The sequence below is a fragment of the Giraffa tippelskirchi genome, chromosome 13 (genome assembly GCF_054371585.1).
Source record: "Giraffa tippelskirchi isolate mGirTip1 chromosome 13, T2T-mGirTip1v1.2.pri, whole genome shotgun sequence".
Lineage (NCBI taxonomy): Eukaryota > Metazoa > Chordata > Mammalia > Artiodactyla > Giraffidae > Giraffa > Giraffa tippelskirchi.
Genome location: NC_137287.1, coordinates 73,797,031 through 73,821,048, shown reverse-complemented (window position 1 = coordinate 73,821,048; position 24,018 = coordinate 73,797,031). Strand labels below are relative to the sequence as shown.

At 41.7% G+C, this 24,018-nt stretch overlaps 1 long non-coding RNA gene across 2 annotated transcripts in view; it reads right to left on the bottom strand.

The window, feature by feature from the left end:
- Nucleotides 1-24,018, bottom strand: part of LOC145531379 (uncharacterized) — a 142,236-nt gene that overhangs the window by 56,859 nt on the left and 61,359 nt on the right. For both annotated transcript variants that reach the window (XR_014072387.1, XR_014072386.1), the window contains exon 4: nt 21,706-21,840. This is a non-coding gene — a long non-coding RNA (uncharacterized LOC145531379). The remainder of the gene's footprint in view (nt 1-21,705; nt 21,841-24,018) is intronic.

Genomic DNA, 24,018 nt, shown 5'->3' with positions numbered 1-24,018 from the left:
GCTAGGGTCTGTGGCCCTGGTCCAGCAGGAAGAAGTTTCAGAGGAAGAGACCTTCAGCCCTTTAAGAAGGGGAGAATGAGACAGACCTAGGACCTTTTGCTGCGATGCTGTCACTGGGCACACCTCTCCTCGAGCAACAAAATACAGAGAAACTATATGGGACTAAAACTAACTGCATGCATAGTTGGGGCAAATTCTGAAAGAAAAAAAAAAACAACATACAAAGAAACCAAAAAAGCTAACTGCCACTTCTGAAGAGCCTGGAGCAAAAGTAGGGTACTGCGCATGCCCCCATTCACACAATACCACCTAAATCACCCCTCTGGCCGAATCCCTGGACACACGCCTACTCTCAGCCCGTATAAATAAGCTCACTGCCCTCTCCCAGGGAGCCAGTGAGCAAGGGAACCGGTTGTTCCTGCTCCCTTTGCTGAAGCAGGAGCCCCAGTAAAGGCTTGCCTGAATCTCTTGTTTGGCCTCTAGTAAATTTCTATTGGTTAAGGAGGTCAAGAACCCTAGTTGGTAACATAATTAAGAAAAAGAAATAAAAGGTATTCACATTGAAAAGGAGGAAGTAAAACTTCTCTATCTGCACAGGTCATGATATATTTTATACAGAAGACTAAAGACTACAGCAAAAAATTGTTAGAACTAATAGAAGAATTTAATAAAGTTACAGTTACAAAATCAGTTTACAAAAATATGTTGGGTCTCTGTACAGTAACAAACTATCAGAGAGAAATTAAAGGGAAAAAAATGCCATTTTAATTGCATCAAAATGATAAAATATCTAAAAATAAATTTAACAAAGGAGGTAAAGACCTGTACGTGGAAAATATACAACACCGATAAAAGAAGAAGACAAAAATAAATGTTCATGGATTGGAAGAATTAAACTGTGAAAATTTCCATACTACCCAAAACAATCTATGGATTCAATGAAATTCTCACCAAAATTCCAAAGGGATTTTTAATAGAAACAGAACAAATGATCCTAAAATTTGCATAGAACCACAAAGACCTTCGATAGCCAAAGTAACCTTAAGAAGAACACAGCAGGAGGCACCATGCCTCCTGATTTCCAACTATATCACTTACAATGTTATATATATTATCAGATAATATATATATTTATCATATAGATAATAAATATATATTATATATATTACTATATTATACAAATCAAAACAGTATGGTATTGGCATAAAAAACAGACACATAGATCAATGGAACAGAAAAAAGAGCCCAGACATAAACCCATGCATATGTGGTCAATTAATTAACAACAAAGGAACAAGAATATTGAAGAGGGGAAAGAAGAGTTTCTTCAATAAATTATACTGGGAATACTGGACTGCCTCATGCAGAAGAATGAAACTGCACCACTCACTATCTTACACTGCACACAAATACCCACTCAAAATGGATTGAAGACTTAACAGAAGATTTGAAATCATAAAATGCTAGAAAGAAACATAGCAAGTAAGCTCCTTAACATTGGTCTTGGCAATGATTTTTTTTGGATTTGACACCAAAAAACAAAAGAAAATTCGAAAATAAACAAGTGGAACCACATCAAACTAAAAGTTTCTGCACAGCAAAGGATATCGTCAACAAAATGAAAAGGCAGTCTATGGACTGGGAGAAAATGTTTGCTAATCATATGTCTGATGGGGATTAATATCCAAGATATATAAAGAACTCATACAGCTCAATAGCAAAAAAAAAAAAAACAAAAAAAACCCAAACAAAACAATCTGATTAAGCTATAGGCAGAGGATCTGAATAGATATTTTTCCAAAGAAGACATAGATATGTGAAAAGGTTCTCAACATCAATAATCATTACAGAACTACAAGTCAAAACCAAAATGAGATACCACCCACACCTATTAGAATGGTTATTATCAAAATGACAAGAGGTAACAAGTGTTGGCCAAAATACAGAGAAAAGCAAACCCTTGTGCACCTTTAGTGGGAATGTTAACTGGTGCAGCCACTATGGAAAACAGTATGGAGATTGCTCAAAAAATTAAAAATACAGCTACTATGTGATCCAACAAGTCCACCTCTGGGTATTTATCCAAAAGAAACTAAATAACTATCTCCAAAAGGTTATCTGTGTCCGCATGTTGTTATTCATAATAGCCAAGACATAGAACATCTTAGGGTCCATGGATGTATAAACAGATACAGAAAATGTGAAATATATATATATGTATGTATAGATATATAAATATTATTCAGCCATAAAAAGGGGAAATCTTGCTTTTTGTGACAACATGGATGAACCTTCAGGGCATTATGCTAAGTGAAATATGTCAGCCAGAGAAAAACAAATACTGTGTTATTTCATTCATATATGGTATCTAAAAACACAAACTGAACTCATAGATACAGAGAACAGATTAGTATTTACCTAAGGCAGGAGGTGAAGTGAATGGCAGAAAGTGGTCAAAAGATGCAAACTTAACAATTATAAGATAAGTCTTGGGATGTAATGTGTAGTATAGTTACTATAGTTAATAATAGTGTATTGCATATTTGAAAGTTGCTAGAATAATCATCTTAAAAGCTCTCATTAAAAAAAATTGTAACCATGTGAAATGATGCATCAATAACTAAACTTGTGGTAAACATTTTGCAATACATGCTGCTAAGTCGTTTCAGTCGTGTCCGACTCTGTGCGACCCCACAGACGGCAGCCCACCAGGCTCCGCCGTCCCTGGGATTCTCCAGGCAAGAACACTGGAGTGGGTTGCCATTTCCTTCTCCAGTGCATGAAAGGGAAAAGTGAAAGTGAAGTCGCTTAGTCGTGCCCAACTCTTAGAGTATGTATACAATACATACATATGTCAAATCATTATATTTCATATCATGGACTTATGCAATGTTATACATCAAATATATCTCAGTAAAAAACTAGAAGAAACATTTTAAGAGTATTAGTAAAAGTTCTAAGTGACTTTATATGGCCTTGGGATGGAAAGAGATTTTCTAAACATTACCTAAAGTGGGAACATAATAGCACTGACATAAAATTTTACAATTTCTGTGTGTAGACAACCATAACTAAATTTAAAAAGGAAATGACAAACTAGGAAAAAATACACATATGTGGCTGACCACCACTCTGCCCCAGTGAGAAAACAGGCTCAGGACACAACAGGAAAATGCCTAAGCTTTAGTCACCCTCATGAGTACTGGGAATCATGATAATGCATGTATAGAATTCACGGCTGGTCCAACACTTGAAGTTCCTAATGAAAATGATTTTATTTATTAATGCATGTGTATGGTGTGGGTTTATATTTGTGTGTGTGCACACACATGCACATGCACAAATGCATTTACACAACCAAGGCATCTCCCATTTGGCCTAGAATTGATGGTTTTGTAAACTGAAAGCCCTAAGAAATGCCTCAACCCAACTGGGACAGCTGGTCACCCTACAACAGGCATATAGAGAAAAGGGGATGGAAGAATATGGACAAAGATTTTAAAAGGACTCATTTCTGGGGAGGAAGTCTCATAGTTTTTCTTCTCTTTGTTATGCTTAGTTGTATATTCTAATTTTTTCATAAATGTTTTATGATAAGGAAAAAACCACATTTATTATAATTTGACATTTAAAAAATGGAATATAGCCTCTAGAACTATTCATAGCTGTGGAATAATTTCCAAAATATAGACTGGGTCAAATATGAGCAGTGCTTATAATATGGGAAAATCTTCCAGCTCTAAGACATGACATGCTATCGATTTGCCAGAACTAAAGGAATGTTCCCTGTGCATGTTTTCTGCACTTTCATGTCTTGACAATTAGCATGCAAAATACAATATAAATGTTTTGATACAAGGCACATTATGCAGTTATATTAGCATGCAATGCTCTTAGTGCTGTCAGTAAAAATTGGAGATTCTTCATATTTCTATCCCATTGAATGCACTGACATTTGTGGTATCATCATTTCAAAGACTGACTTATATGTTAAAGCTTTATCCATTAGTTACTAAAATTATGATTATGCGATGAACTTGATATTATAAGGATAGGTTTTTTAAATTTATTCTTAAGTTGAGGGGGGGTTATTTTTATTTAATTTCCACAAAATTGGAACTGTTCCTAACTTAAATTACATACTTGGAATTCTCTCTCTCTCTCTTTTTTTTTTTTTTGGTGGAGGAGATAGGTCCCAGAACTCTGAGGAGGGGAAAAAAAAATACAACAGGATATTTGCATTATTCTTTTAGTACCTGGGGGCTGCGAGCTGCATGGAATACAGATGTGGTAGGGCATGACAAACCATGGGGCAACCTCTTCTTGTGACCAGAAAAAGCCTCACAATCCACACAAAGTTTCCTCAGTACCAATGAGATCGTCTTGCATTTCCTTATTTAGTGCCAACAAGCTGTTAATGGCTCAACTCAAGCCTCTCCAGTTATTGTATTTTTGAATACTTCCACATGAGAACTAGAATGTCTGAGTTGTTAAAAGAAAAAAAAATTTTTTTTGGAACAGTGGAAGCACTCAAGACAGCCTCTGATTCCCTAACTGCTTCCTAGAACTAAACTCAAAATACAGGCACACACACACACACACACACACACACACACACACACACCTACTGCCAGGACCTCATGGAAAACAGACCTAACCCAGTAACTCGGCCCTATTCAGGAACCCAGGCTCTCTGATTTAAATAGCTCACCTACATTACTTGAATCCATTGAGCCATAATTCCAGATACATTTGAAATCCCATCTTTGGAATCTAGCACCATTTTGAATCAGGCCCTTATACTTAACTGCCTCAGCCCCCTCTTCGGAGAATTGTCTGCGCTTATCACTGTTGGCCTTCATTAGGGAGCCCAAATCACATACCTGGGATTACATTACTGCTGTATATCAACCCCTCAAGACACAGGGTTTCTTTGCCCAAGACAAAGGGCCTCTTTTCAGCAATTGTAGTTAATCAAAACCAAATTGAGCTGTGGGCTTTCCTGCTCTTCAAAACAAAACAAAAACAAAAGCCAAGCCAGACCAGAAATTACTCCTCTTCTGTTGCTCCAAATGCATCTCCCGTTCCTTCTTTCTCACTCCCTCCCCTCACCCCAGGGCCCTCCATACACAAACTGAAAAAGAAGGCCACCAGGCAGACTTTCTGATGAATTCATGAAAAACTTACTTTCTGTCTACTATTACACATTTGAGAGAAGCTCCACCAGATGTATATGAAATACCCCTTCAAGAACATGCAACTCTGTGCTTTCACAGAACTTCATCAGAAAAGAAGTCACCTGAGTCCTTGAAGATCCACAGAGGCTGACAGCAAGCGGAGCCTATGAACGGCTGGGAGCAAGTCTAGAGGAAAGTAAGCTGCATGGCAACACTCAGCCTATAAAGTCTGCACCCGAAGATAAGCGCTGGGGCTCAGGCCAACTCAAGAACTCAAGACTGAGGAAACTGAGCTAATGGGCATGTTGACCTCCTGTTTAAAGGGCTCTCACAAAGGCAGCTTGTTAACCCACGAAGAGCCCACTTTCACACTCTCTGGTTTCTAAGTATCGGCAGCAGCATTCGTGTTCTTTTGGACCATGTGGTACACAAAGCTTCTCTCTGTTCCAATCTGGTACCTGGTGGTAAGCATTTCCTTTCTCCACAGTTAAGCAGCCACAGGCCTGGCTCCTGTAAGGGCTCCTCCCCAACCTTCCAGCCTCTGTCTCCCCCTATTTTATCTCATGCCTAGAAATAAGAGTTAAATTCCCTTAATACATTTTTATTTATTTGACTGTGGTGGGTCTTTGTTGCTGCACTCGGGTTTTCTCTCTAGCTGTGGCATGCAGGGGCTATTCTCTAGCTGCAGTGTGCGACTTCTCCTCGCTGTGGCATCTCTTGTGCAGAGCCCAGGCTCTAGGCTGTGGACTTCAGTAGTTGTAGCACGTGGGCTCAGTAGTTGTGGTTTACGAGCACAAGGTTCAGAACTTGGGGCACACAGGCTTAGCTGCTCCACGGCATGTGGGATCTTCCTGGACCAGGGATCAAATCAGTGTCCTTTGAATCACAAGGCAGATTCTTAACCACTGGACCACCCGGCTGCTGCTGCTGCTGCTGCTGCTAAGTAGCTTCAGCCATGTCCGACTCTGTGCGACCCCATAGACGGCAGCCCACCAGGCTCCGCCGTCCCTGGGATTCTCCAGGCAAGAATACTGGAGTGAGCTGCCATTTCCTTCTCCAGTGCATGAAAGGGAAAAGTGAAAGTGAAGTCGCTCAGTCGTGTCCGACTCTTAGCGACCCCATGGACTGTAGCCTACCAGGCTCCTCCATCCATGGGATTTTCCAGGCAAGAGTACTGGAGTGGGGTGCCGAAGCTCCTTAATACATTTTTCTTTAATCTCTCCTGCCCCAGAATCAACCGCTGGCTCTACATTTATTAAATTTATTAACTTGTATGTATTGTTTTGATTTTACATAACTGTTTATGGTTTAAAGGGCTGTTCATGTTTTGATTTTACAAAGCTGTTTATGGATTAGAGGGTTATTTATATTTATGTTTATGGATTAAAGGGCTACTATGCATTCCTTCCCCCGCTCATGAAACTACCTTCATCTCCAATTACAAAAAACAGCTCACTCTCCTTCTCATCCTCTATCAACCACAGCTCCCGCAGGTCTGTCTTCAAGTCCAGCCAGAGCACATGGAGACAATGCATCAGAGCCATTGTATCTGAGATACAGCAACAATAGCACTGACAGAAACCCATTTTCAACTCAGACTCAAAGCAGAAAGTGATTACCCTGCCCCCTTCTCCAAAGCTGGTTAAAATAACCCAGAGTATGATAATTGGACAAAGAGAACCACGTTGCCCAAAGAGAATAAAGTCTGCAAGGAGAATCCAAACAGGTTAATCCACGTAGAGAAAAGAGAGAGAGATGTGATGTCAATTTAATGGGTCTAGCCAGCATTTGCAGAATACAAGAAGACAAGCAAAATCTTTTCTAAAAAAAAAAAACCCAATTCATGAAGATTCATCAGTTAGAGACTACAGTGGGAGAAATTACATTAGACTAGTTATTTTCTGTGTTTACCTATAGGAACTTGGAAGCCAAAAAAAAGTCACAGCACAGCAGGTGCAGCTCAAACTGCTGGAGAAAGAAGACCCTACACATGAGTCTTTAACCCACCTAGGTGACTGCTGTCACAGGGTCATGAACGAGGAACTAATGTTTGTTACCATAACCCACTAGACGTTCCTTATAGATCTGAGGGAGAGATTTGGAAAAATACATCACTGCTTCCCAGGTGACACTAGTGATAAAGAACTCACAGGCCAATGCAGGAGACATAAGAAAACCAGGTTTGATCCTTGGGTTGGGAAGATTCCCTGGAGAATGAAATGGCAACCCATTCCAGTATTCTTGCCTGAGAAACCCCATGGACATAGGAGCTTGGTGGGCTACAGTCCACTGGGTCACAAAGAGTCGGACACGACCGAAGCAACTTAGCACATACTCAATTGTATATAGCTCTCATTTCTGAGCATGAGTTCAGCCACTCTTAGTAAATCCTTCTGTTGGGTTTGTAAGACACCTGCTCCCCTCCTAGAAGAGCTGGATAGATTCTTACAGACTCTTCCCTAGAGGCCTCTGATTATTCAACTAGTACATTTCATTTAAAATGACAGATATTTCTCTGAGCCCACCCCATTTATGTCTCTCTCTGCATACAGCAGCTGCCTGCCAAGGAAGGAGATGCGGGTTCAATCCCTGGGTCAGGAAGATCCCCAGAGAAGAAAATGGCTACCCACTCCAGTATTTTTGCCTGGGAAATCCTACAGAGGACAAAGGAGCCTGGTGGGCCACAGTCCATGGGGCCGCAAACAGCTGGACACAACTGAGTGACTAAACAACAACTGTATATAGCGCTAGTATATATATCTGTATGTTTCTTTTTTAAAAAATTTATTTTGGCTGCAGTGGGTCTTCATTGCTGCACACAGGCTTTCTCTAGTTGCAGCGTGCAGGCTTCTCATTGCTATGGCTTCTCCTGTTGTGCAGCACAGGCTCTAGGTGCTCGGGCTTCAGTAGTTGCAGTGCATGGACTCAGTAGTTGTGGCATGTGGGCACACTGCTCCACAGCACGTGGGATATTCCTAGACCTGGGATTGAAACCATGTCTCCTGCATTGGCAGGTGAATTCTTTACCAATGAGCCATCAGGGAAGCCCTCTGCATATTTCTTAGTGTTTAAATATATTGATGTAATTTGGTCCCATATTTCAAGTAAAAAACTTTACCAGATACTATGGGGACACAGTGCATACACAACACATTATTCTTAGCCCAAAGGGCTAACCATCTAGTAAGATGAAAGAAACAGGAAGTCAAGAGTTAAATAATGATGAAGCAATTAAACGCTAGCTTGGTCCTGGTGTAGCTGCTATGGGAATCAGAGGAAGAAATCCCACTGGGACTGGGTGTTCTTCTGTGGTTTCTTCCTACATGCAGGAAGTTGTAATAATTTTCTTACCAAGTCTTGCAGGACATTTTGGGTACAGCCCCTTCACCTACACCCAAAAATTGAAGTTTAGGTGTTGGGCACGAGCTGTGATGCTCCATCCTCCAAATGTGGAGAGGGTGTTGGGGAGAAGGTCACTGACCTCTAGAGATCCAAGAACTAGCACCTTTGCATGCATGCATGCTAAGTCGCTTCAGTCGTGTCCGACTCTGTGTGACCCCATAGATGGCAGCCCACCAGGCTCCTCTGTCCCTGGGATTCTCCAGGGCAGAATACTGGAGTGGGTTGCCATTTCCTTCTCCAATGCATGCATGCATGCTAAGTTGCTTCAGTCGTGTCCGACTCTGTGCGACCCTATGGACAGCAGCCCACCAGGCTCCTCCATCCACAGGATTCTCTCGGCAAGAATAGTGGAGTGAGTTGCCATTGGGAGGAATTTCAATCATAATCCTGTAGAATCTCAGTCCCCAACCTTTTTGGCATCAGAGGCTGGTTTCATGGAAGATATTTTTCCCATAGATGGGGTGGGGGAATGGTTTTGGGATGATTCAAGCGCATTATATGTTCCATGCACTTTACTTCTATTATTATTACATCAGCTCCACCTCAGATCATTAGGCATTGGATCTGGAGGTTAGGGACCCCTGCTGTAGAACATCCAATCAGAAATTCCATCCAAAGAAGCTAGAAGAAGAGAAAGGGAAGAGATGGAGAGAAAATACAGGTATGAGGGTGACCACTGGCTAGAATGCAAAGAAGCCAGGATAAGTGAAACCAGAGGATAGGCACAGAGTTTAGGAACATTCCCCAGGTCAAAGACAACAGCTTCATGTAGCTTTTATTAAAAAGAACTGCACCTACGGGTTTTAGTGGGCTGAGTCATCAAAGGGCTCACTGAATGTAGACATCACCTCCCACCAGGTGTGACCCTTTCCCATCAACAAGGAGGGATGCACTCTACCCAGGGTCAACCCTAATGCATCCTAGAACATTTCTAAGGTGAAAGAGGAGTTCCCATGCCTATGTCTCTGACTGATTTTAGTGCCATTGGATGCTCAGAACATCTTCCAGCACACACTCAGGGATCTGAAGTGGAGAAGGGAGTCTGGGTCTTAGTGATCTAGATGAACATTAACAGAATGCATGGAGGTCTGAAGATCTTGAAGACAGCATCTCCTGTTACCCTGGAGACCCAGAAGTTGCGGTCTTCTAGCAGCTGGCTCAAGCAGAATTACATTGTGTCTGGAGGCCAGCCCAGACTCACAAATCCCCTCAGCTCCTTCCCCCAGAGCCCAGCATTAGTTCTAAAACTCCTTATATGTATATAGTGACAGCTTCCTTAATACTGACCAGCTGTTATGGTAACAGTAGTGCCAGGGATGACAAAGGACCAGTAGGAGTGCAACACTGATGGATACCAAAGGGAGGGTTCTGGCCAGTGAGCCATGGTGAGTCATTACAACTGAATTCTGTTGTGAATACAAAGAGCTCATGTCTTTTTCAGCAAGAGGTGCTACTCTGGAGTTCTCACTTGCATATTAACTGATGCAATCCATATGGTTTATGGTCTGTGTAGAGTGGGCAGATGGAACCAGAAGGTCTAGGACAGTCAGCTGTTTGGTCTGACCACAGAATCACCTGGGATATTAACACTACAGATGACTGGGACCCATCCTTGACCTACTGAATCAGAATATTCAGGGGTGGAGCCTTGGCACACACACATTTTCAAACTCCACAAGTGATTCTCAGGCATAGCTTGGGTGGAGAACTACTATTCTTGAACAGTGCTCTACAAAATTAGGGTACAAAATGAGGACTGAATTCTGGTATTATGTAGTCAGCTAAACTGTGGAGATATACGGGGCCAGGTAATCCATAGTCAAATGTGGTAGCAGAAGACCTTAACAAAAAGGGTGACAGTTGTTGATCCAGTGGTGAGTAGATAAATATACCTTCACCATGTGGCTAGAAGGCAAGTATTGGGTTAGCCAAAAAGCTCATTTGGCTTATTCCATGACATGTTACAGAAAAACCCAAACATACTTTTTGGCCAACCCAATACTTAATTCTGTTTGTGATTATCTCCCTTTAGGTGGTACCAGGGAAAGAATAATACATTTTAGCCTATGCTCAAGCATTTCTGCAAGAATATTATTTCAATTATCTTTCTTGGAAGAGAAGAGAAAGTTACAGTGGACATGGTTAAAGTTAGGTATCAATAATTTTTTGAAATATATCGTTAATCAGAAAGAACCTTCTTCTGGTCATCTTGAGCTAGCCAAATACATCTCTTATCCCTAAGTATTTAATTTCCTAAGTTAAATAAGGTGGTACCAACATGATTTGAATCACTGCTCTTCTGAGCGGACTTGACTGAGTGAATAAGTCCATGGCTTCTACACACTTATCATCAGAACAGGAACCAACAATGGAAACAAAGCTCAAATCTGATAATAATGGGAGGAGAGGGGAAGGAGGAGAAGGAGAACATGCTGTAAGAAGGCAAAGCTCTTTGACAAGAGAGATGACTGCAGGGAAGATTAGCTGAGAGTCACCTTCTTCTGAAGAATATCACCATAAGAATGACAAGGAGAAAATGTAATCTCAGCACCCAGTCATGCCAGGATACAAGGAGATTATTAACCTTTGCCAATCACCTACATCCCCACCCATGAAAATATCCTCCTTGTGAGCTTGGGTAGAAGAATAGCTCATTGACAGTTTATTGTTGCCACCACATCCTTCTTTGTCAGTAGATCACATCTCATTTCAAAGTTCCTGATGTTGACTGCTCAGTTTGATCAAGACAAGAACGGGTTCCAATGGTTCAGATTCTAACCAACTCAGTCAATCAGTCTATGGACTTGTCCATGAGTTGGCAGCATAATGTAATGTCATGACAGATATAAAGCCACTCAAAAGGTTGGATCACATTTAATGTTTTGAATGGGATCAGGGGTCAGCTGGGGTACTGCCATTGCACAGGCAGAGGACATGGGCTCAGCCTCCCTAGGTGGCTGTGTAGAAGAATCCTTCAACCATATTCTTTTTTTTTCTTTTGCACCTTCAAAATTTCATGACTGCCTCTTCATTTCAGGGAGGGGCCATGATACATAAGCCATCACTGAGAGTTATCTCATCACAAAGTTTTGGGGCTAAAAGACTCCCTGTGAGGACACTTGGTAGCCCAAAAACCTGTTGACTAAGTATATCAGAGTTCCCTAGAAAACAGAACCACTAGGATATACTGCGTGTGTGTATAGATAATGTGTACACAGGAGAGTGAGAGCAGTATAGTGAGATGCAAAGAGATGTATTTTAAGGAATTGGCTCACACAATTATGGAGTTTAGCAAGACCAAAATCTGAAGGGTGGGCTTGCAGGTTGGAGACTCAAGAAAAAAATCAGTGTTGCAGTTGAAGTCCAAATGCTGTCTTCTGGCAGAATTCCCTGTTACATGGGGGAAGTCAATCTTTCATTCTATTCAGGCCTTCATCTGATTAGATAAGGCCCACCCACATGATGGAGAGCAATCTGTTTTACTCAAAGTCCATCCATTTAAATGTTAGTCTCATGCTTAAACACCCTCACAGACACACCCAGGTTAATGTTTGACCAAATGTCTGGGCACTACAGTCCAGCTAAATGGACACATAAAATGAACCATCACAGTGCCAATGGGTACCCTAATCAGCCTAGAAGATCATTGCTCCTCAAGCATCAGAGAATATCAGGTACAAGTAGTCAGTAGGTATCCTACCTAGTAGTCAGAGGTATCCTTCCCCAGGTTGTAGGGTGGTGGCTAAAAGAACTAGGTATAGATAGACCCCAAATCCATTAAAACACCACCTGGCCAGAATGGGAGTCAGTCTCTCTGAAAGTCACAGTGTTAGAAAGAATGAGAGAGACTAACACTGCCATCTGAATAGAGTCCTTATTTCTAGCACACTTTAGCACAGGGTTCTGAATAAGGATGGAGAGATGTGTCATGTTCTCAATGAATTGGAGCAAATCATCATTTCTATTAGGGTGAGGCCAAGAGTAGACTCTCACATACTTCAAACCCCACTCTGCTGGAGTATTGGCTTTTCAATGCTTTGAGGGCTGTATCCCAGGCTTTTGTTTACCATTTGTTTTCCCAGAAATCAAATTAAAATCTCTCTGGAAAAGCTCTTAAAAGTAACATTGTGGATCATGTCCATCTTTATGAGTTTCACAGGACTACACATGAGTAGGAGAGTCTATCCTGTAGAAAATTTTGGCAGAAGAAGACTATTGTGTCTCAATTCAGGGCAGTTGAGGTTACCACTGTCTCTCTACTGAAAAGTGACCCACCCAAAGCCAGTAACAGGCATCCCAGGTGGTGCTAGTGGTAAAGAACCTGCCTGCCAATGCAGGAGACATAAGAGATGCAGGTTCAATCCCTGGGTCAGGAAGATCCCCTGGAGGAGCTGATGGCAACCCACTCCAGTATTCTTGCCTGGAGAATCCCATGGACAGAGGAGCCTGGCGGGCTACAGTCCAAGGGGTTGCAGAGAGTCAGACATGACTGAAGTGACTTAGCATGTACACACAAAGCCAGTAAAACCAGCAGGAGAGCAGAAAACCCACTGTCACTGCTGCAGAGTGAGCTACCATGATGGGTCTTGTCATACCCTGCAGATTCGGAAGTTCTGAGTTCCAAGTTTGCTTGCACTGAGAAAACCCAACCAGTGATCTAAAGAACTTACATGATGTGAAGTAAATCAGACCAAGCCTAAGAGAAGTGAGTTCAGGACAATATAACAGATCCCCCATCTCGCTCCCCAGCGGGCTGCAGACCCGTGAGAGCAGGGTCTTGGTTTTGTTCTCTGTGGTGTCCCCAGAATCTGGCACATAACAACCTCTGCTCAGGACACTTTTGTAGACTGACTGACTGATAATTAAATCAAGTCCAAAGCAACTTTTCTGTAAGCATGAACACGTATTATCACAGTGGTCAAAAAGGAACGGGACTTTTTCGTAGGAAAACTGGAATGATCTCAGAGTGATAAATTTTTGAAATGAATTCATTTATAAAATGGCCACTGTCTCTGCCTGTCTAATTGGCCCTCTGTAAAATGAGACTGGGGAATGGCATATTTACTTAGCACCCATACAACACTTGGGGGCACATGTGAGTTAAAATTTGGCAGGGTAGTGACACCTAAATTATTCATTCACAACAACCCTTTTCCTTCCCAGCAGAGAGACAGCATCCTAGAAGATTCTACCAGGCTGTTTAATCTGTCTGGACTTTTAACTATTTGGTAGCAGAGACTGCATCTTATCCCCAAACCTACTCCACTGCTTGACATCTACAGAATCGATGCTCAGATGATGACCATCAAATGCTTATATTTTCAATGTTTTCTTGCCCAGTAAGGAGACTGGAACATACGGGAATTTCAGGAAGCCTGTGATAATAGAAAGTTGGTAAAGTGCACAAAGCTGATTACAAGGGAAAATCAGAAAGAATTAAAAGGATTAACAGGATATTGACAAGGATATGCAAGGATGGACATGATAAAGGACAGAAATGGTAAGGACCTAACAGAAGCAGAAGAGATCAAGAAGAGGTGACAAGAATACACAGAACTGTACAAAATAGGTCTTAATGACCTGGATAACCACAATAGTATGGTCACTCACCTAGAGTCAGACATCCTGGAGTGTGAAGTCAAGTGGGCCTTAGGAAGCATTACTACAAACAAAGCTAGTGGAAGTGATGCAATTCCAGCTGAGCTATTTCAAATCCTAAAAGATGATGCTGTCAAAGTATTGCACTCAATATTTCAGCAAATTTAGAAAACTCGGTAGTGGCCACAGGACTGGAAAGGTCAGTGTTTATTCCAACCCCAAAGAAGTGAAAGTGTTAGCTGCTCAGTCATGTCCAACTCTTTGCGACCCTGTGGACTGTAGCCTGCCAGGCTCCCCTGTCCATAGAATTCTCCGGGTAAGAATACTGGAGTGGGTTTCCCTTCCCTCCTCCAGGCTATCTTCCTGGCCTAGTGATTGAACCCACGTCTCTTTCATCTCCTGCATTGGCAGGCATATTCTTCACTGCTGTGCTACTTTACTGCTTTGGAAGCCCTGCCCCCAAAGAAGGGCGATGCCAAAGAATGTTCAAACTACCATACAACTGTGCTCATTTCACATGATAGCAGGGTAATGTTCAAAATCTTTCCAGCTAGGCCTCAGCAGTACATGAACCAATAACTTTCAGATATACAAGTTGGATTTAGAAAGGGCAGAGGAACCAGAGATCAAATTGCCAACATCCACTGGATCACAGAAAAAGCAAGAAAATTCCAAAAAAATCTACTTTTACTTTATGGACTAGGCTAAAGCCTTCGACTATGTGGATCACAGAAACTGTGGACAATTCTTAAAGAGATGGGAATACCAGGTCTTCTTACCTGCCTCCTGAAAACCTGTATGCAGGTCAAGAAGCAACAGTTAGAACAACAGACTGGTTCAAAATTGGGAAACGAATATGTCAAGGCTGTATATCGTCATCTTACTTAATTTAACTTATATGCAGACTAAAAAGTGTGAAAGTCACTCAGTTGTGTTTGATTCTTTGCGACCCCATGGACTATACATTCCATGGAATTCTCCAGGCCAGAATACTGGAGTGGGTAGCTCTTCTCTTCCCTATGGGATCTTCCCAACCCAGGGATCAAAACCAGGTCTCCCACATTGCAGGAGGATTCTTTATCAGCTGAGCCACCAGGGAAGCCCTATGTGCAGAGTATATCATGCAAAATTCTGGGCTTGATGAAACATAAGCTGGAATCAAAACTGCCGGGAGAAATATCAGCAACCTCAGATATGCAGTTGATATCACTCCAATGGCAGAAGGCAAAGAGGAACTAAAGAGCCTCTTGATGAAGGTGAAAGAGGAAAGTGAAAAAGCTGGCTTGAAGCTCAATATTCATAAAACAAAGATCATGGCATCCAGTCCCATCAGTTCACGGCAAACAGATGGGGGAAAAGTGGAAACAGTGACACACTTTATTTTTTGGGCTCCAAAATCACTGTGGATGTTGACTGAAGACATGTAATTAAAAGATGCTTGCTCCTTGGAAGAAAAGCTATGACAAACCTAGACAGTGTACTAAAAGAGCTGAGACATCACTTTGCCAACAAAGGTCTGTATAGTCAAAGCTATGGTTTTTCCCAGTAGTCATGTATGGATATGAGAGTTGGACTATAAAGAAAACTGAGCACCTAAGAATTGATGCTTTTAAATTGTGCTGCTGGAGAAGACTCTTGAGATTCCCTCGGACTGGAAGGAGATCAAACCAGTCAATCCTAAAGGAAATCAACCCTGAATAATCATTGGAAGGACTGATGCTGAAGTTGAAGCTCCAATACTTTGGTCACCTGAGGCAAAGAGCAGACTCATTGGAAAAGAATGTGATGCTGGGAAAGATTAAAGGCAAAAGGGGAAGGAGGCAGCAGAGGATGAAATGGTTGGCTAGCATCATCAACACAATGGACATGAGTTTGCACAAACTCTAGGATTTAGGGAAGAACAGGGAAGCCTGGTATGCTGCAGTCCATGGGGTCACACAGAGTTGGTCACACAACTTAGCAACTGAACAACAACAGGATATTGACAAATAGAGTAACACCCAAGGAGAATAACTAGAACATTAAGTAGGTGCCAGTGGTTCCCTGGCAGTCCAGTGGTTAGGACTCTGAATTTTCACTGCTGAGGGCCCAGGTTTGATCTCTACTTGGGATCCCACAACCCACATGGCAAAATAAATAAGCTAATGCATCTCACAACTCAAACAATTCCACAAGGACTTTGTCTTGAGGCAATTCTCATAGTTTGGGATGTGAAAAAGTACTTTATGTACACTTCTCATTAAAAAAACAAACATGTAAAGAAAGGTAACCAGGCTATGAGTAAGTACTTATACTACCAGGATGTTGAATAGATTCTGATTTATATGAAAGGATATAGAGTAAGAGGTTAGGTCTTACAGAGCTTCAAAGAACACAGAAGGTAGAGTTCCCAGTTTTAAAGAGCTTACACATTATACTCTTTTTTCTGCCTGTTGAGGCACTTTATTTGCACAGATGTTTTACATCTTTAGCAAAAGAATCACAGGATTTTCCCTCCTGTGTGTTTTTGTCTTGCTTCTTCATGGTCCATGATGCAAGCCGAGGCTGTCAGTACAATAAAACCAGACTGATACGACAGGAGCAGGCCATTCTGCCCTTTTTCTAGATCTCTGAGATGCACATCAAATCTGGAGCTGATCGCTCCACACTTGGTTCGCCTGCATGTAAGGTTCCCAACTATTTACCCAACTCTGTGATCATCAGTGATTTCAAACTCGCCAATGCAACCATGCTTTACCATCATAATTAGAAACCAGATGATGACTTTGGAGGACAGCCTAATAAGAACCTGGGGTTTGACTCTCTTGTCGGCATTGTTGATACTCTTGAAAGCATCAGCCAGACCTTCCTGCGCTCCATGATGGCAATATGGAGAGATGGCAGAAAGCTACATTTTTTCCTTAACGATAACCTGGACCAACTGTTACAGCAAGAAATAATAATAATCTGGGATTATTATCTGCTCAGATAACTGATTGTATAATTATATATATATATAAGATCTTTAAATATCTAAAATATCATGTTATATACAAATATATATTACAACCATTATTTCTCTTTCATAAACCAAGTCACAGATTAAAACCCCACAGGTAAACAACAAGGTCCTACAATATAGCACAGAGAACTATATTCAATATCCTGTGATAAACCATATGGAAAAAATATGAAAAAGAATGTATATATATGTATATATATCACTGAATCACTTCACTGTGCAGCAGAAATGAACACAACACTGTAAATAAATACTTGAATAAAATAAATTTTAAAAATAAAAATTCAAACTTAAAGGAAATCAACCTTGAATATTTACTAGAAGGGCTGAAGCTGAAGTTCCAATACGCTGGCCACCGAGGCAAAGAACCGACTCATTGGAAAAGACTCTGATGCTGGGAAAGATTGAAGGCAGGAGGAGAAGGGGACAACAGAGGAAGATATGGTTGGATGGCATCACCGACTCGATGGACATGAGTTTGAGCAAGCTCCGGGAGATGGTGAAGGACAGGGAAGACTGGCATCCTGCAGTCCATGGGGTTGCAAAGAGTTGGACATGACTGAGCAACTGAACAACAACAAAACCCCACAAATATATTGTCATCTTACAATAGGAATGGAGGGATTTACTACTTTCAAATGAGTAAGCTTTAAAGTCATCATATTGAATGCTGCTGAAAAATCTCCAGCTCCTCTCAGAACCCACTCATCCCATTATATCTATAAAGTGGACCCATTATTAATGCCTTATTTTCATTCTTGTAGGGCAATGAATCTCAACTATTGAGGGGCATGAATATTTCAAGGAGCTCATGAAAGGTGTGGACCTTTCTCCTAAGAAAAATGCTTATATATTTTACTTCATTGTAGATGATTTTTGTTTGCAAAGATCCACTACTTCAAAGATGTATAGCTGTGTTTTTCATGCAAAAATTAATGCATACTTCCTGAAATGAAAATTGAACTAAACAGAAATTCACAAACAATAAAGAAAATCTTACCTCTGCTCACATTTCAGCAAGCAGCTGAATTTTGTTTGACCTTGAATAAGAAGATGAAATTATAATGAGGTCCTGGTTACAGTGATGTTCATGTCGAGGTAATGTTTCACATCTATTCAATTTTGACTTTTCTTTCTGATGGCCATAACGGCTGAAAATCCCAGGACACAAAAATCTGATGAGGTGTTCCAAGTCAGAGTTTCATAGTTCATTGTGAGAAAGGCCTGGGACCTGGGATCCTTTACTGCTGTGTTGCAATGCTTGTACCTGGACAAACATCTCCTCAAGCAACAAAAATGCTAAGAAACCATAAGTGACTAAAAATAACTGTGTATGCACAGTTGGGGTAAATTCTGGACAAAAGATACACAGAGACAAAAAAAAAAAAACCCAACTGCCAGACTGCACATGCCCCCTGCACACCATAGCACCAAAGGGGTGGGCAAATCACCAAAATCACCCCTCTAGCCCGACGTCTGGACACACTCCTACCCTCACCCCACCTCTCCTTGGGGAGTGAGCAAAGGAACTTGTTTTTTGTCCTTCCTCCCCCACTGCTGCAGCAGGGGCCCCAGTAAAGCCTTGCCTGAATTTTTTGTCTGGTCTCTGATCGATTGCTATTGATCAAGGAGGCCAAGAATGCTGCTCAATAACAACTGTGTCAGAAGAGCCCGGGCTTACATCAATTCCTGAGATTCCAGGAAACCCCAATTCTCTGAATTGAATTAATGCCCCATCATCTCCTTTGTCTATGAGGTGACCTTAGGAAAATCTGCATCCTTGTTATTATCCTCAATGATTTTTTTTTTTTTAAAAAGGAGACAAGTCATAAGCAGAGACCTTAGGGCTTAGGAGCATCTGGCTTTCTCATCCCTTGTTTCTCTACTCCCCTTGTTTACAGTCCCTCAATCCTACTGGCTTCCATATTTGAAAGTGAAAAAAAGTGCTAGTCGCTCAGTCATGTCTGACTCTTTGGGACCTCATGGACTGTAGCCCACCAGGTTCCTCTGTCTATGAGAATTTCCCAGGCAAGAATACTGGAGTGGGTAGCCATTTCATTCTCCAGGGGATCTTCCTGACCCAGGGATCAAACTCGGCATTGGCAGGTGGATTCTTTACCGCTGAGCCACCAGTGAGTCCTTGTCTATTCCCATCCATCAACAACCTTCTCCACGCAACTGTGTCCCTAAGCAATAGCCAAAGAGGATCCCAAACCTACTGCAGCCAAACAGAAGGACAACAACCCGAGTGTGGTCTGAACCATTTTCCCCCAGAAGCACTGTTAACAGCATGGTTGGGTTTTGTAATAAATGGTTCCCTTATGAGGCCATTATGAGCACACCAGGTGGGCTGGCCTTTCGCTAATCCCATTTGTTCCTATGAAAGAACACGTTCCAAGTTCCACACAACCCATAAACACTGGCTTTGGTAGCACCATGTGTTCAGAGCTCAGGCATTGCTTGCAGAGGAAGCCATACTTGAACTTGACATGAGTTTCACCCTCTTTAGTTTTAATAGAACAGGGCAGATATCCAGGTATATTTTATTCCTATGGGAATAAATACATGATTTACGCCTATCCACAGCCCAATTGTCAGATAACAGACGTTAACATATTTTAAAGTTTAAAATTAAAAATGGAAGGTAAAAGGAATTCACACTCTGGAAGTGCACTTAAGCCCTTCAAATATTTTATCAAAATCTTTACAAGAAATTTTACTGATCATAAAGAAATCTTAGTAAGTTTTCATTGCTGACAGGGTACTCTATTCAATACTCGGTAATGACCTATATGGGAATAGAATCTAAAAAAGAGTGGATATATGTATACGTACAGCTGATTCACTTGGCCATACAGCAGAAACTAATGCAACACTAAATCAACTAGTGCTTAGTCGCTCAGTCATGTCTGACTCTTTGTGACCCCATGGACTGTAGCCCACCAGGCTCCTCTCTCTTAGGATTATCCCCATGAGAGTAATGGAGTGGGTTGCCATTTCCTCCTCCAGGGGATCTTCCTGCCCCAGGGATTGAACCTGTGTCTTTTGCATCTCCTGGACTGCAGGTGGATTCCTTACCACTGAGCCACCAGGGAAGCCTGTAAAATCAACGATACTCCAATAAAAATTAATTTTAAACAAGGAAGATAAGGGCTTCCCTGGTGACTCACTGGTGAAGAATTCACGTGTCAATGCAGGGACATGGGTTCAATCCCAGGACGATCCCACATGCCATGGAGCAACTAAGCCCATGTGCTAGAAATATTAAGCCTGTGGTCCAGAGTCTGGGAACTGCATCTACTGAAGCCCGAGTTGCCCTAAAGCCCATGGTCCACAACAAGGAGAAGCCACCACAATGAAAAGCCAGTGCACCACAACTCGAGAATAGTCCCCCACTTGCCGCAACTAGATAAAAGCCCACACGGCAATGAAGACCCAGCACAGCCAAAAATTAATTAATAAATAAGGAAGGTAAAAGCTTCTAACCATCTGTTTTTTCACTGCCAGCCAGACCTCTATTTTCTCAACATTTTAAGAGTAGACTGGAGAGCTGCCATATTCACTGTGTTATCCTACAAGGCCCTCCTGGGCCAATCAAGCTAACAGGGAAGCTGAAAACATCGTGATTTGTCTCAGATTAGAGACAACTGCCATCTCTCCAGACTGCCATCTCCCCAATGTGGTCAAAGTTGAGCCTTGCTATGGAACAAGTGATTCCTGATTAGCTTTGGCCTTGTGTCCTCAGAGGCTAAAACCTCCGTGGAACATGAAGTTGGACATAGAGAGAACGTCCTTGGAAGGGTAGGCACACAGTCAGCCAGAATGCTACTTCCTGTACACTTTCAGGTCCTAACGCACGGCTCCTATCTCCACGCTTAGCGGCTAGTTAACGAGAACGAAGCCGCTGTTTCAAATCTGTCTAATGTGTGATTAATTGAAGACACACAGGCTGACGTGTTGCCTCTTGCATTATTACAACCTAGTGGTGTTTTCTGGTCTCACCAATGGCACAAATCTTCATCACAGCAAGCTCTCTGTGTTTGGGGTGGCAAATCTCCAGAACAGTGTTGTTTGGCAAAAACAGGCGTGTTTTTAGCAACAAAATCCAAGACAATTGTGCACTGCACCGTGAACCCAGCTGAGTGGGGGCCAATTAACTGAGCATCTGGTACATCTGGGCCCAAGTTATTAACCATAGTCTTGATTACTTTCACGTGTAAAACAAACGAATCTACCACAGCCTAGGTGTATTTTACTTTTTTTCTCCCCCCCCCCCCCACATAAGTTAGAGATTCAAATTTGTCTGCAAATGTTCTCTGGACATTCAAAGTCCTCTGGATAATTCAGTGGGGGTTTTGTTTGTTTTAGTTTCTTGTGAAGGTTTTTTTTTTTTTTTACTTAAATATTTAGGTTTATATGCCTAACATAAGCAATTATTTGTGTCGAATAGCATATTTTTGAATGAAACAAAAAGAACCTCTAATTCAAAGTGACTTCAACATTAAAGAGTATTAAGGGCTCACTCACCTGAAATGTCAATGAGTAAGGACGACGTCAGATGCGGTGCGGTCAGAACTTGAGCTCCACGAATCCGAGCTTTCAGTTCCTCCTCCAGAATGGGGGCCGACAGAGACTGGAGTTAGGTACCACCTCCTTCCTACCCTGGAGGAGAAAGCAAGTGTCTCACCTCGCGTCTACAGTTCTATAAACCAATCATGTCAGCTCTTAGAATGATAGGCACTGATTGGCTGATGTCTGAGGTACTTCCCAACCTATCATGTGGCCAGAATGATCCAAGGGGCTGTTAAATTATGCCAATCTATCTGTGGAATTCCGGCTGGGTTCATCCCACCTGAAACACCTGAATACTCTGCAGAGGGGCGAAGCGTGGGGGTGGGGGGGGGAGGTTCACTATAGAAACAGGAAAAAGAGGTAGTACATGAAACAAAAGCGACTATTGAATGGGTACGGCACCATTTTCTTTAAGCCGCTTTTTCTTTTTGTAACTGTCATTAGACATTACAGATATTTTTTAGAAGCAGCATATTTTTTAAGAGTAGAAAGAGCAAGATAGAAGTCAGACAGTATCTACGCAAAAGAACAATTTTATCAATATTATCATGGTTAGGAATCCAAGTGTTCTGGAATCGGAGACCTTCGATTTAAGTTGTATCTCCAGGGACTACCCTGGTGACTCAGTGGTGGAGAGTCTGCCTGCCAAAGCAGGAGGCACGGATTCGATCCTTGGTCCTGGAGGATCCTACATGCCCAAGGGCAACTGAGCCTGTGTGCTAGAGCCCAGGAGCCACAACTACTGAAGCCTGCCACCCTAGAGCCCACGCTCCACAGCAAGAGAAGCCACTGCAATGAGAAGCCCACAGCACAGCAACTAGAGAATAGCCTCCCACTCATCGCAGCTAGAGAAAACTTGTGCAGCAACGAAGACCCAGCATAGCCAAAAATAAATAAAATCATAAAAAAAAAAAAAATTGTATCTCTATCACTAACTAGCTGCCTGATATTGGGTAAGTCATTTGGCTTCTATGTCTCATAAATGAGAATAACAATTAGCGTCTCCATCATCAGGACTAATGAAAACATTCATTCAAGTAACTCTCCTAGCAGTAATAAGTGTGCCATGATGCTATCCATCCTTCAGAATGTGGCTTCTATGGGCAAGGACTTCACCTGCCTTATTTACTGCTGTAACCTCGGTGACTGGTGCTCAATAAATACTTGCACGTGAATCTCCTTTGCTCTAACTCTCAACACCAGAATAAAGAGGAAAGAGTTAAAGAAATTAGGGGCCAGTACAGCTGGAGCCAGTTCTTGGTTGGCAGCCAGCACGAAAATCCAGGAGGAATGGGGTTTGGAGCTGTAGATCCACTTTGACTGCTGTTGGAACAGTGCAGCTGACAGGGTCTGGAAGAGAAGAGAGTGAAGTGTTTGCTAAATCCCACAGCACGGGATTTTTTTTTTTTCTTTTTGAGCCTGAGAAGCAAAGGGCGAAACTGGATCATCTGGTTCAGTAACATAATCTTAAAATAAAATGAAAAATCTGGGAGTTTCTCTGTGGGAAAAAAAGAACAAGAGGATTCAAAGGGAAAAAAGACAATAGAGGATTCAATCCCAACCATCTAAAAGCAAATATTGTTTTCTGGGATTTTCAGAGGTCGTCTACAGAAAGAGAAAAAAATTACAAGAGGAGGAATAAAACTGTGAAGATGTTTCAAATATGGGGACTCACGACTCAAGCGACTTAGCAGCAGCAGCAGCATGCACTTTAAAATATACCTACAGGAATTCCTTACTCATACAGATAAACATGTTCAATCTTATGCTGGCCCTCCCTTGCCTCATCTGCTGGGCTCCTGCCAGGATGTGGCAGAATATTTACTGCAAAAATGGGTTCTGTTTTGTGAGAAAAAACAAAACTAAGCTAAATTCTGTTCCCAAGATAAGTGAATACTCACTTTGGAATATTCAGAGAAACAATATAAGACAGAAGTCATGTGGAAGATATAACAAAAACACCATTGTGCATATTTGTTTAAAATAGACTTTTAAAAATATTTATTTATTTGGCTATGCCAAGTCTTAATTGTGGCATGTGGGATCTAGTCGCCTGACCAGGGATCAAACCTGGGCCCCGTGCTTTGGGAGCACAGAATCTTAGCCACTGGACCACCAGGGAATTCCTTTAAATAGACTTTTCATTTAGAATAGTTTTATACTTACAGAAAGCTTACCAAAATATATAGATATCTAAGCAGTTTCCATATATATCCTGTAGCTAGTATCCCCTGCTACGATCAAACATGAGTTTGATACATTTGTCAG